Raw genomic sequence first — 12,328 nt, forward strand, 5'->3', positions numbered from 1 at the left:
TGGATACAGAAGTCTCATTTTCATCCTGTAAGACCAATTTACTAATGTTCATTGATATAAGTTATTGTGGCAAGTAGCCACTGTGCTGGAAGAAAGTGTTTAACCTTGTGTTATCACAGTGCTGCAGATATAGAAATCTGCAAGCCAGAGTCATTTGCTGCATGTCATCCTCCTTTCTTTCTCCTCCCAATTTTTACACACAAAAAACATGAGCAGTACAGGAGCCCTAACATTTTAAGTAAGACCAGGAAATGAATAGAATGTTGTTAATTTAATATTGTGCCATTTATTATTTATTAATTAGAATGCCCAAGGTCCACTAGGGTATATTATATGTCCTTTGTAATAAAGACATTAGAAAATACTTGCGGGATGCGAGCAGCAGTAAGACCCAATAATCTTTTATACTATCTATATTCCGAAATGCTTACTCTGTCATGTGAAATTAATAACACAGTGAGTTTAAAGTAAAAAAAAAAAAAAGAATTATCAAAAATAGAGTTTTCTTTTTAGAATCAAAAGATATAGTAGAAAGACTATTAAATTACTTTGTTATCTCCTCAAAATGATTTTTGTTTCCATTTTCCACTTTCTATAGTTTTTGCCTTTCTTGATCCCCAATAAAGTCAAATTTTTGCTTCAGGTCATCTTTTGATTGACAATAACCTATAAACGGTCCGATGGAGACAGCATACCCCAGTGCTTTCATGTATTTTTTGCACTTTTGCATAATTTTCAATCTTTCCACAATCATGAGCAGCTCTTAAAATCCAGTTTTGCTTCAGGGACCAATGGGGTTTTTCTGAATCTGATTAAATCTTCAAGGACTTTACCACCAAATGTTCCTTGTCTTCATTGACTGGAGGCCACTCTTGATCTCAAGAAGAAAACCTTTGGGAGCAGAAAACCACATTGGGAATAAGAAGAGCCAGAATACATGGATAGATTGGAATTCAGAAAAATAAATCAGAATTATTAGGATTTCTATAAGCCTGTTATATGCCAACTCTATAATGTTCTGTCCTGTTTTATTTCAGTACAATATACTCACACATTTCACATAAACAGACACATATTGCCACAGCTTGTCTTTTGTCTTCAGCCCAAAAAAAGCTTAATTTAAAAGCTACTAAGAAGAGTTTGGCAAAATCACAATGGTAACTGGGGCTATACGGTCAAATAAACTTTAAAAACCACATATTCCTCTCTTTATGTTTTCTCAGCAAAATAATTAACAAAACTCTTGGCTAATATTTTATGAAGCTTGTAGGAAAGCTTTTCCAGGGAAAAACGGCTTATTAAATTTAGGAAGAAAGTGCCGATTTAAAAAGGTAAAACTGCATAATGCATGCAGAAGTAGTTTCACAAATATTTCACCAGCTGAGCTATTTTGGTAGTTAGGTAATTAGCATAATATGGTCTAAGCAGATAAAGGCAGCTGTTTTATATTCAGCAGTTACCAAATTACCCTATGGGTGACTGCAAATGTATTCTACTGTAGTGCTGCCAGGCATAGGAATATGAGGTGCCCCCAGGGACATAAATCAGAATTAACTTGCATATACACATATTAAATTACACTCTTCCATATAATATACTGAAAACCTCACACAAACACTAGTAAAAAGCTCTCACATAAACTAGTGAAAACATTTACCTCTTATATAATCTACTCAAAAGCTCTCATACAAAGTAGTGAGAACTGTTCATATAAACTGGTGAAAAGCTTTACCTTTCATACACACTACTAGAAAGCTTTCATATACACTATTAAAAAGCTCTCATATACACTACTAGAACGCTCTCATATACACTACTAGAACGCTCTCATATACACTACTAGAACGCTCTCATATACACTATTAGAAAGCTCTCATATACACTATTAGAAAGCTCTCATATACACTACTAGAAAGCTCTCATATACACTATTAGAACGCTCTCATATACACTATTAGAAAGCTCTCATATACACTACTAGAAAGCTCTCATATACACTATTAGAACGCTCTCATATACACTATTAGAAAGCTCTCATATACACTACTAGAAAGCTCTCATATACACTATTAGAACGCTCTCATACACGCTACTAGAAAGCTCTCAAACACACTACTGGAAAGCTTTCATACACACTATTAGAAAGCTAAAATATATGGTCCCCCTCCTTTAATTTAGGCAAACATTGCTCAAATATCACCGAATCCAGATGGTTTGTTGTTGATGAAGAGAGAAATAAACACAGTTTAAGATTTGCAGCTAAATTAATTTGTTTCCATATTATGGAACTGCTATCAGGCACTTCCCATCATCTTATATCAGTAATAAAAAATTATAAATACAAATTTGGTATTTGGTGACTTGACTTTTATTTCTGTCAGGCTGAAGTGAAAAAACTTGGAAAGAGACTGATTCTCTTGGCGTTTAAAATAACAACACAAAACAGCATAAGAAAACCGCATTTATTTTTTTTATTTTACAATTTTGTAAACAACAGCGGCTGATTAAACTAAATGTCTCAACCTTGTATAATTTTACGACTTTTTATTTAACCAAGAAATGATCCGAAAGGCTGCGATGGACTGGCAACCTGTCCAGGGTGTACCCCGCCTCTCGCCCATTGACTGCTGGAGATAGGCACCAGCACCCCTCGCGACCCCAATTGGGACAAGCGTGTAAGATAATGGATGGATGGATGGATGATCCGAAAGGCCTGGGAAATGGTCAGATCCGCTTATGTGGCTGCAATGCGCGGCGCGCTCCCGACACAGGTGGAACAGATTTTCACATGGGAACAGAATTTCGCACAACACCGGAAAAGGATCTCTGTTGAAGCAAAAACATAAAAAATAAAGTTGAGTAATGCCCATGCTTCTGAGTTGTTTAGCGGATAGCTGAGCATGAATCAATAATTTTATTTGATACAATTTCGGCCGGAGATAGCACAAAATGTACGGAGCTAGCCAGAATGACCTCCGTTTAAAACAACTTCCGGTGTAATGACGGTCCTTCCTGTTTCACTGAAACGCCTTCCGTTTCAACTGAAACACCTTCCGTTTCAACTGAAATCCGCTAATAGCTTTTCAGTAGTGTGTATGAGAGCTTTCTAGTAGCGTGTATGAGAGCGTTCTAGTAGTGTATATGAGAGCGTTCTAGTAGTGTATATGAGAGCTTTTTAATAGTGTATATGAGAGCGTTCTAATAGTGTATATGAGAGCGTTCTAATAGTGTATATGAGAGCTTTCTAATAGTGTATATGAGAGCTTTCTAATAGTGTATATGAGAGCGTTCTAGTAGTGTATATGAGAGCTTTTTAATAGTGTATATGAAAGCTTTCTAGTAGTGTGTATGAAAGGTAAAGCTTTTCACCAGTTTATATGAACAGTTCTCACTACTTTTTATGAGAACTTTTGAGTAGATTATATAAGAGGTAAATGTTTTCACTAGTTTATGTGAGAGCTTTTTACTAGTGTTTGTGTGAGGTTTTCAGTATATTATATGGAAGAGTGTAATTTAATATGTGTATATGCAAGTTAATTCTGATTTATGTCCCTGGGGGCACCTCATATAGGAACACACATGTTTAACATAACATCATTGACAAAAGAACTAATAGAAAATTAGCAGATTTTCTCAAAGTTGAGGGTATAAATGTTGGTACATGTAAGGAAAGGCTGCCCAAAATGTCCTGTAAAATTTTTGTACAATGCTGATCCTATTGTAAAATCCAAACTTTGCAAATTTATAGGTGGGGAATATGTTAATGTAAACATTTACCACATGCAAAGGGATTTTCCAAATTTGAAACCCAATTATGTCTGCAGTTTTTGTGTGTCTTTTAGTACTTTTAAAACCAGGTGCAAACTTATATTCGAAAGTATCTGTGGTCATTGTTACAACTTTATCATATCTTAAGATATTTTAGTTTTCATCATTTTACTTTTGCTCATGACAGATAGTCAACGTATCTGAAGTGCTTTATAGCACTTTTTATATGAAGGATTTTTATCATTATTACCTTCAACTACATGGCTTAGAACATCTTTCTTTTATTAACACCCTCAACTGCCTATCAAGTATGTATACTCAAAATGAATCATAATGAATGTATTTATTTAAAAGACATAACAGCTATTGTTTAAATTGCATAAAGGTCACTTTATTAATTCAGAAATTTAAACAACTAAACTGTATGTATTTGAAATAAATCCACTTATTAGTATTAATATTGATCAAGTATAATTCATTAATTAAAAATACATCAACCTAACAGGGATTTATTCTAATAAAATAACCTATATTATATAAACAAATATGCATCTTGTAATTTTTATTATATTAGGTTTGTGTTAAGCTTATATAAACAAGGTAAAGGGATTTATTATGTAATAAAATCACATAATTATTAAAATCTCGCAAAGTATATAATCTGCTATTTTTTATATGGCAGAATGGAACTAGTTTGTACCTCTTAACACTTGTGAAGCAATCTTTGCAGATCACTCACAATATTTATCACATCGAAAAAAATAAATTTAGCATCCCGAAATTATAATTTGAATGTGTTGTATATATATATATATATATATATATATATATATATATATATATATATATATATATATATATATATATATATATATATACAAACAGGCTACTGCAGGTACTATTTAATGAAGATGCCAGTTGGGGACCTGTGAGGCGTCTGTTTCTCAAACTAGAGACTCTAATGTACTTATCTTCTTGCTCAGTTGTGCAACGCTGCCTCCCACTTTTTTTCTATTCTAGTTAGAGCCTGTTTGTGCTGTCCTCTGAAGGGAGTAGTACACACCGTTGTAGGAAATCTTCAATTTCTTAGCAATTTATCGCATGGAATAGCCTTCATTTCTAAGAACAAGAATAGGCTGTCGAGTTTCAGATGAAAGTTTTCTTTTTCTGGCCATTTTGAGCGTTTAATTGACACATTGTACCATTAGAACACTGGAGTGATAGTTGCTGGAAATGGGCCTCTATACACCTATGTAGATATTGCACCAAAAACCAGACGTTTGCAGCTAGAATAGTCATTTACCACATTAGCAATGTATAGAGTGTATTTCTTTGAGGTTAAGACTAGTTTTAAGTTATCTTCATTGAAAAGTACAGTGCTTTTCCTTCAAAAATAAGGACATTTCAATGAGACCCCAAACTTTTGAATGGTAGTGTATATATATATATATATATATATATATATGTATGTGTGTACGTGTGATGTTTTAGTTTTACATCATACCTCAGCAAATGTCTACAAAAAAGTAGGCTCTTTTCCCCTGATTTTTGTCATGATCGGTACACGAATGTGACCCAATTATGCAGAACACCACGACACAGGAAACAGATGAAAAGTTAACAGAGTTTATTGAATACAATCCAATGGTAGTATGTTCTGGTTCTGGTCCTGGGCAAACGGGTTCACCGGAGTCTGTGAGGAAGACAGTTAGTTAGCTGGGCTTTTAGCGGTTTGTCCTTTGATAGTCTCTGGTTTGTACCTGTGGGTCCTTGAATGGATCTTGGAGAGGAAGGTTGTTGGAACTGGAGAGAGTCTGATTAGCTGAGTCCGTTAGCTGCTTCAGCGTCTTGCTTCTAGAAAGGTAGCAGACCTTGACTTTGGATTTCCAGCTATTGGTCCAGAGCTGCAAGAGAATCCAGGGGAAGTCTTCAGGTTTGGCTCTGAGGGCAGGCTCGGCGGGTTAAGCTCTACCAGAGCTTCACGAAGGAAGATCAGGTTTTCCTGGAGAGACAGAGACAAGATTAGGATCCTGTCAGGATCTCAGAGCAAGCAAAGTTCTCAGAGGTTCTGGGCTTAGGTGCTAACCAACTGGCTCAACACTGCGGCGTTGAGGCAAGGTCTGAAGACAGCTTAAGTAGAGGGTCCTCCTGATGATGGTAACGAGCAGCAGCTGTGCAGAGGGCTCTGCTCAGGAGGATCCACGGCGGACTCTGCTGGAGAAGAGAGGTACTTCTCCAGCTTCCAACAGTACCCCCCCCTCAACGACCGCCCCTTGGCGCTCCGGAGGAAGTAGATGGGCAGGAACGCTCATACTCCTCGATCAGGGAAGGATCGAGGATGTAAGAGCCGGGAACCCACTGACGGTCTTCAGGTCCGTAGCCCTCCCAGTCGACGAGGTACTGCCAGCCGCGACCTCGTCGACGGGAGTCCACGATGCGACGGACGGTAAAAGCCGGGTGGCCATCGACTTCCAGGGCGGGTGGTGGGGAGTCGGATGGCGGGCAGAGAGGGCTAGAGACTACGGGCTTGATCTGAGAAACATGAAAGGTGGGGTGGATGCGAAGACTCGGAGGTAACTGGAGACGGACTGATGACCTGGGAAACCTTAAATGGACCTATGAATCTGGGAGACAGTTTCTGAGACATTCCCTTGAGGGGAATGTCTCGGGTGGACAGCCATACCTCCTGTCCGATGGCGTACTCGGGAGCGGGACGTCTCCTGGAGTCGGCAAAAAGTTTGGTGGTCTCTGATGATTTGTTGAGGGTGGTGATGGTTTCTTTCCAAATCCTTTGACAGCAACGGATGTGTTGGTTGATGGTCTTGACTGCTATCTCCTTTTCATCTGCGGGGAAAAGTGGTGGTTGGTATCCATGACTGACCTGAAATGGTGACTGGCCGGTGGAAGCTGATCTCTGGGAGTTATGGGCGTACTCGATCCAAGGTAGATACTCGCTCCAGTCGGTGGGGTTGTTGGAAGTTAGGCAGCGGAGGGTGGATTCTAGGTGCTGATTCATGCGCTCGGTCTGACCGTTGGATTGTGGATGATAACCTGAAGTCAAGGCAGACTTACAGCCCAGAGCTGAACAGAAGGCTTTCCAAACTTGTGAAACGAATTGAGGACCACGGTCTGATAGGATTTCCTGGGGAATGCCATGTAATCTGAAGACGTGTTTCACGAGAAGCTGAGCAGTCTGGAACGACGAGGGGAGCTTCCTGAGAGGGACTAAATGACAGGACTTGGAAAAACGGTCAACGATGGTGAGTATAGTGGACATACCTCGAGAGATGGGGAGACCAGTGACGAAATCTATGGCAATGTGGGACCATGGACGTGAAGGAATCGGAAGGGGTTGTAACAGACCAGAGGGTGGCTGATGCGAGGCCTTGTTTCTAGCACAAATGGGGCAGGCCAGCACATATTCCTTTACGTCCCTGTGGAGAGTGGGCCACCAGAAGCGTCTGGTGATGAGAGCGATGGTTCTACTGACTCCAGGGTGGGCCGAGAATTTGGCAGTGTGCATCCATTGAATGAGCCTGGACCTGACGGAAGACGGAACATAAGTTCTGTTAGCCGGACCGTTACCTGGGTCGGGTTCCGTGGCCAGGGCGGAGTTAATAAGATCGGAGATCTCCCAGTTCAAGACTCCCACAGTACAAGAGGCCGGGAGGACTGGCTCTGGTGTCTCGGGTTGATCGACGGAGTATAGGCGCGAGAGGGAGTCTGGTTTCACATTCTTAGATCCGGGTCTGTAGGAGATAACGAGATTAAATCTGGAGAAGAAAATGGACCACCTGGATTGACGAGGGTTGGCCTGTTTGGCAGACTGGATGCTAGCAAGGTTCTTGTGATCAGTCCAGACTAGAACCGGGTGCTCAGCTCCCTCTAACCAGTGTCTCCACTCCTCCAACGCCAATTTGATGGCTAATAGTTCTCGATCTCCAACGCCGTAGTTCTGTTCTGCTGATGAGAGTCTGCGAGAGAAAAAGGCACATGGATGAATCTTTTGATCTGAGTCGAGTCTCTGGGAAAGGACGGCTCCAACGCCAGAATCCGAAGCATCGACCTCCAGGATGAACTGTTTAGAAGGGTCGGGCTGAATTAACACTGGTGCTCTGGAAAACAAAGATTTCAGTTTGTCAAAAGCAGACTGAGCTTCGGGAGTCCATTGAAAATTCCTCTTAACTGAAGTTAAAGAGGTCAGAGGTTGAGCCGTCTGGCTATAATTTCTAATGAAACGACGGTAAAAATTGGCGAACCCCAAAAACCTTTGAAGCTGTTTTCGATTTTCAGGAATCGGCCAGTCCAAAACCGCCTTTATCTTGTCCTCAGCAGGCTTAACCTGCCCGCCCTCGAGCACAAACCCCAAAAAGGTCACTGATGGTTGGTGGAACTCACACTTTTCTGCCTTGACGAATAACTTGTTCTCCAGTAGCCTCTGTAACACCAGGCGGACATGTTTCTTGTGCTCAGTTAAGTTCCGTGAATAAATGAGTATGTCGTCTATATAGACAAAGACAAACACATTTAAAAAGTCTCTGAGAACATCATTCACTAGTGCTTGAAAGCAGGCGGGGGCGTTTGTTAAACCAAAAGGCATTACCAGGTACTCGAACTGACCTAATGGTGTCTTGAAAGCAGTCTTCCATTCATCTCCTTCTCTGATTCTGAGGAGATGATATGCGTTTCTCAGATCCAATTTGGTGAAGACTGTTGCCCCCTGAACAGGTTCAAAAGCAGAGGCTAGGAGAGGTAGAGGGTACTTGTTCTTTATGGTGATTTGGTTCAACCCTCTGTAGTCAATGCATGGTCTTAACGAACCATCCTTCTTGCCAACAAAAAAGAAACCAGCACCCAAAGGAGAAGAGGACGGGCGAATAATTCCAGCAGCTAAAGACTCGTTAATATACTTCTCCATTGTCTCTCGTTCTGGCTTGGAGATGTTATATAAACGGCTGCTGGGTAACGGTGCTCCAGGTAACAACTCAATAGCACAGTCATATGGTCTATGTGGTGGAAGGGACGTAGCACTGACCTTACTGAAAACCGGGGCCAAGTCATGGTACTCAAAAGGAACTGAAGATAGGTCAGGAGAGTCCATCTCTCCCCCACCCCTAGGAGGCCCCACCACGGGGGCTGCCGACCGAAGACAAGTCTCATGACATGACGTAGACCATGCTTCAACGTGACGTTCAGTCCAATTAATGCGTGGGTTGTGTTTCTCCAGCCATTCGAATCCAAGCACCAACGGGGAACATGCGGAGGGAATAACAAAAAATGTGATAGTTTCACGATGGTTACCTGAGAGGAGGAGCTCGAGGGGTTGGGTTTGATGAGTAACTTGGTGGAGATTTTTCCCATCAATGGCAGAGACACGGAGGGGTTGAGAAAGAGGAACAGTTTCAATCATCAATTGTTGAACGAGGTTAGAGTCTATGAGGTTCCGTTCACAGCCTGAGTCAATAAAGGCAGAAAAAGAGAGGTTCTGATTATTACAAAACAAGGTGGCAGGCAGCATCAATCGAGGAGGTTTCTTAGAGTTGGTTTGGCCCGCCAGACTCCTCAGATCCTCTGGCGGGCCCTGCCTTTTGATTTTGCCGGGCAGGAAGCAATGAAATGTCCACTTTCACCACAATAGATGCAAAGTCTGCTCAAAAAACGTCTTTGTCTCTCCTCAGGAGTAAGCCGAGTGTGTCCCACCTGCATAGGTTCGACCTCCGTACCACCTGAATATGAAGCCTGAAAAGGCAGAGGGAGGGACTGGGCTTTTGGTCTGTCTGTGGGAGGAGAAGAAACAGTCACAATATTTGATGCAGAAGTAGAGGCGTGAGACCCAGAATTTCTTAACTTAGAGCTGTTTCTGGCTCTAATTTTGTTATCCAATCTAATTGTTAGTTTAATTAGATCCTCAAGGGAGGCTGGTTCGTCGAGAGTTGCCAGTTCGTCTTTAATATTCTCATTTAAGGCCATGAAATAAGCTCCCTTCAGAGCACTTTGATTCCATCCGGAAGCTGCTGCCTTAACCCGGAAGTTGATCGAAAAATCAGCCACAGATGAATCTCCCTGCTTAATACTGAAAAGAGCACGAGAGTCAATTGTTTGATCAGTTTCCTGATTAAAAACCTGGGAGAATTCAGAAATGAAATCAGAGTATCGGCAGTTGAGACTTTCATCTGAGGGAAATCTGGCCTGGGCCCACTCCAAAGCTCTTCCTGTTAGTTGAGAGAGAATAAAGGTTATTTTCTTAAAGTCCGTCGAAAAGCTGTTTGGAGAGTTCTGGAACAATAATCTGCACTGAAATAAAAATCCTCTGCAATCCTTCATATTACCAGAGAATTTTTCAGGAAGGCTTGGGCGGAACTCTGATGACGTCACTGCTGGTGACCTCGGAGGGGGAACTGGACCCGGAAAAGGTTGCGCTGCCGGTGTGGCGTTAGCACTGTTCATGAAATTAGCATAGCTCTGAAGCTTTTGATTGTTAGTTTCCACAAGACAGTATAACTCACGGAGAGTCTGAGCTTGTCCATAAATTTGTGCATCTTGCTCCTCCAATCGACGGCGGATGTGTTCTGCTGGGCCTGGTGTTTGGCCGCAGTGTTCTGTCATGATCGGTACACGAATGTGACCCAATTATGCAGAACACCACGACACAGGAAACAGATGAAAAGTTAACAGAGTTTATTGAATACAATCCAATGGTAGTATGTTCTGGTTCTGGTCCTGGGCAAACGGGTTCACCGGAGTCTGTGAGGAAGACAGTTAGTTAGCTGTGGCTTTTAGCGGTTTGTCATTTGATAGTCTCTGGTTTGTACCTGTGGGTCCTTGAATGGATCTTGGAGAGGAAGGTTGTTGGAACTGGAGAGAGTCTGATTAGCTGAGTCCGTTAGCTGCTTCAGCGTCTTGCTTCTAGAAAGGTAGCAGACCTTGACTTTGGATTTCCAGCTCTTGGTCCAGAGCTGCAAGAGAATCCAGGGGAAGTCTTCAGGTTTGGCTCTGAGGGCAGGCTCGGCGGGTTAAGCTCTACCAGAGCTTCACGAAGGAAGATCAGGTTTTCCTGGAGAGACAGAGACAAGATTAGGATCCTGTCAGGATCTCAGAGCAAGCAAAGTTCTCAGAGGTTCTGGGCTTAGGTGCTAACCAACTGGCTCAACACTGCGGCGTTGAGGCAAGGTCTGAAGACAGCTTAAGTAGAGGGTCCTCCTGATGATGGTAACGAGCAGCAGCTGTGCAGAGGGCTCTGCTCAGGAGGATCCACGGCGGACTCTGCTGGAGAAGAGAGGTACTTCTCCAGCTTCCAACAATTTTATTTACAAATTATATTTATCATTTTTTGTATTGTTTCCTAAGTTATGTATTTCACCATACCCATTAGGTTTTCATTACGAGGACTAATTTACCCTAGATCACACAGCACCAAAATCCAGCACATTGATGAGATCTCTTTATTGTTCGGTTAGATAAACATGTTTTGCACAAATACATGTTCATATCTTGGACACAGAGCATGGGTAAAAAAGGTTAACAAGGAAAGTGTTTATATATAGACACCATCCAATTTTCCCAACTTCACCCCAAACTGTTGTGTTTCAGTCCCACTCCCATCACAGAGCTGGATTTAATCGCCATCTTTTTTTCTTACCATTTTGTTTTGCCTCCACCCTACAGACAAAGAACAGTCAACTATGTATTTTCTTGTTTATGTTATCAGTTTAATTAAACAAATTTTGAGATCTTCCCCCTCTCTTCTTTCTCACACTAAATGAAAACAGGAACATAAGTTCTTCTGAAATTCGACCCAAAGCTCCTGGGTATTGCAGCGTCATTTACCATCTTATTTAGTTTCTTTGTCTCAAAATTGAGGAAATCTTGACCCGCTTCCTTTGCACACCACAGATAAAGGAAGAAACTGGCAACCTCAGAGTGGTAGAAGATCTTTAGAATACATTTACACAACCAGAAAGACTTAATTATCCTCAGAAAGAGATACCTTAATTCACCTTTCTCTTTGCAAATCTGCTTGAAGTTGTAAACTCGAAATGATGGCTTTCTACAACCATTGCATGGATGACCAAGCTGCAGTGGGTCTGGAAATGCTGTTAGCTGAGTCCTGCTGTAGAACCAACCCAAAGGTTTTTATATAATGAGTTGTCCGAGCATGTTTGTTATGTACTTTTTTAGACCATTGTGTTGATCTTTGGCTCACACCATGCCAAATCTCTCCCCGAACACAGGGACCTCTTCAGGGAAAGCTTAATAAAGAGATGATCTTCCATTTCTTCAGAAAAAACTATTAACTATGATGTATCATCAGGGCCACTTGGTTTGCTCTTGTGAACCTTGGATAGCTCCTTCTGTACCTGGTCGATGGAGAATGTGAGTTTGTGTGTAGAAGAAATGTAGCATGTGAATGGGTGGTGAAGTGAATGGAGAGGAAGCTGAATCACCTGATCCAGTGTCATGATTAGAGGTAATCCAATACATCTGCTGGCCAATATTTCGGCCCAATATTAGCTTTATTTTTGTATGGACACCACCCGATTCTTTCATGCATTTAGAGCCA

The sequence above is a fragment of the Cyprinodon tularosa genome, unplaced genomic scaffold, assembly GCF_016077235.1.
Source record: "Cyprinodon tularosa strain WSP-4 unplaced genomic scaffold, ASM1607723v1 ctg569, whole genome shotgun sequence".
In the NCBI taxonomy this organism is placed as follows: Eukaryota; Metazoa; Chordata; class Actinopteri; order Cyprinodontiformes; family Cyprinodontidae; genus Cyprinodon; species Cyprinodon tularosa.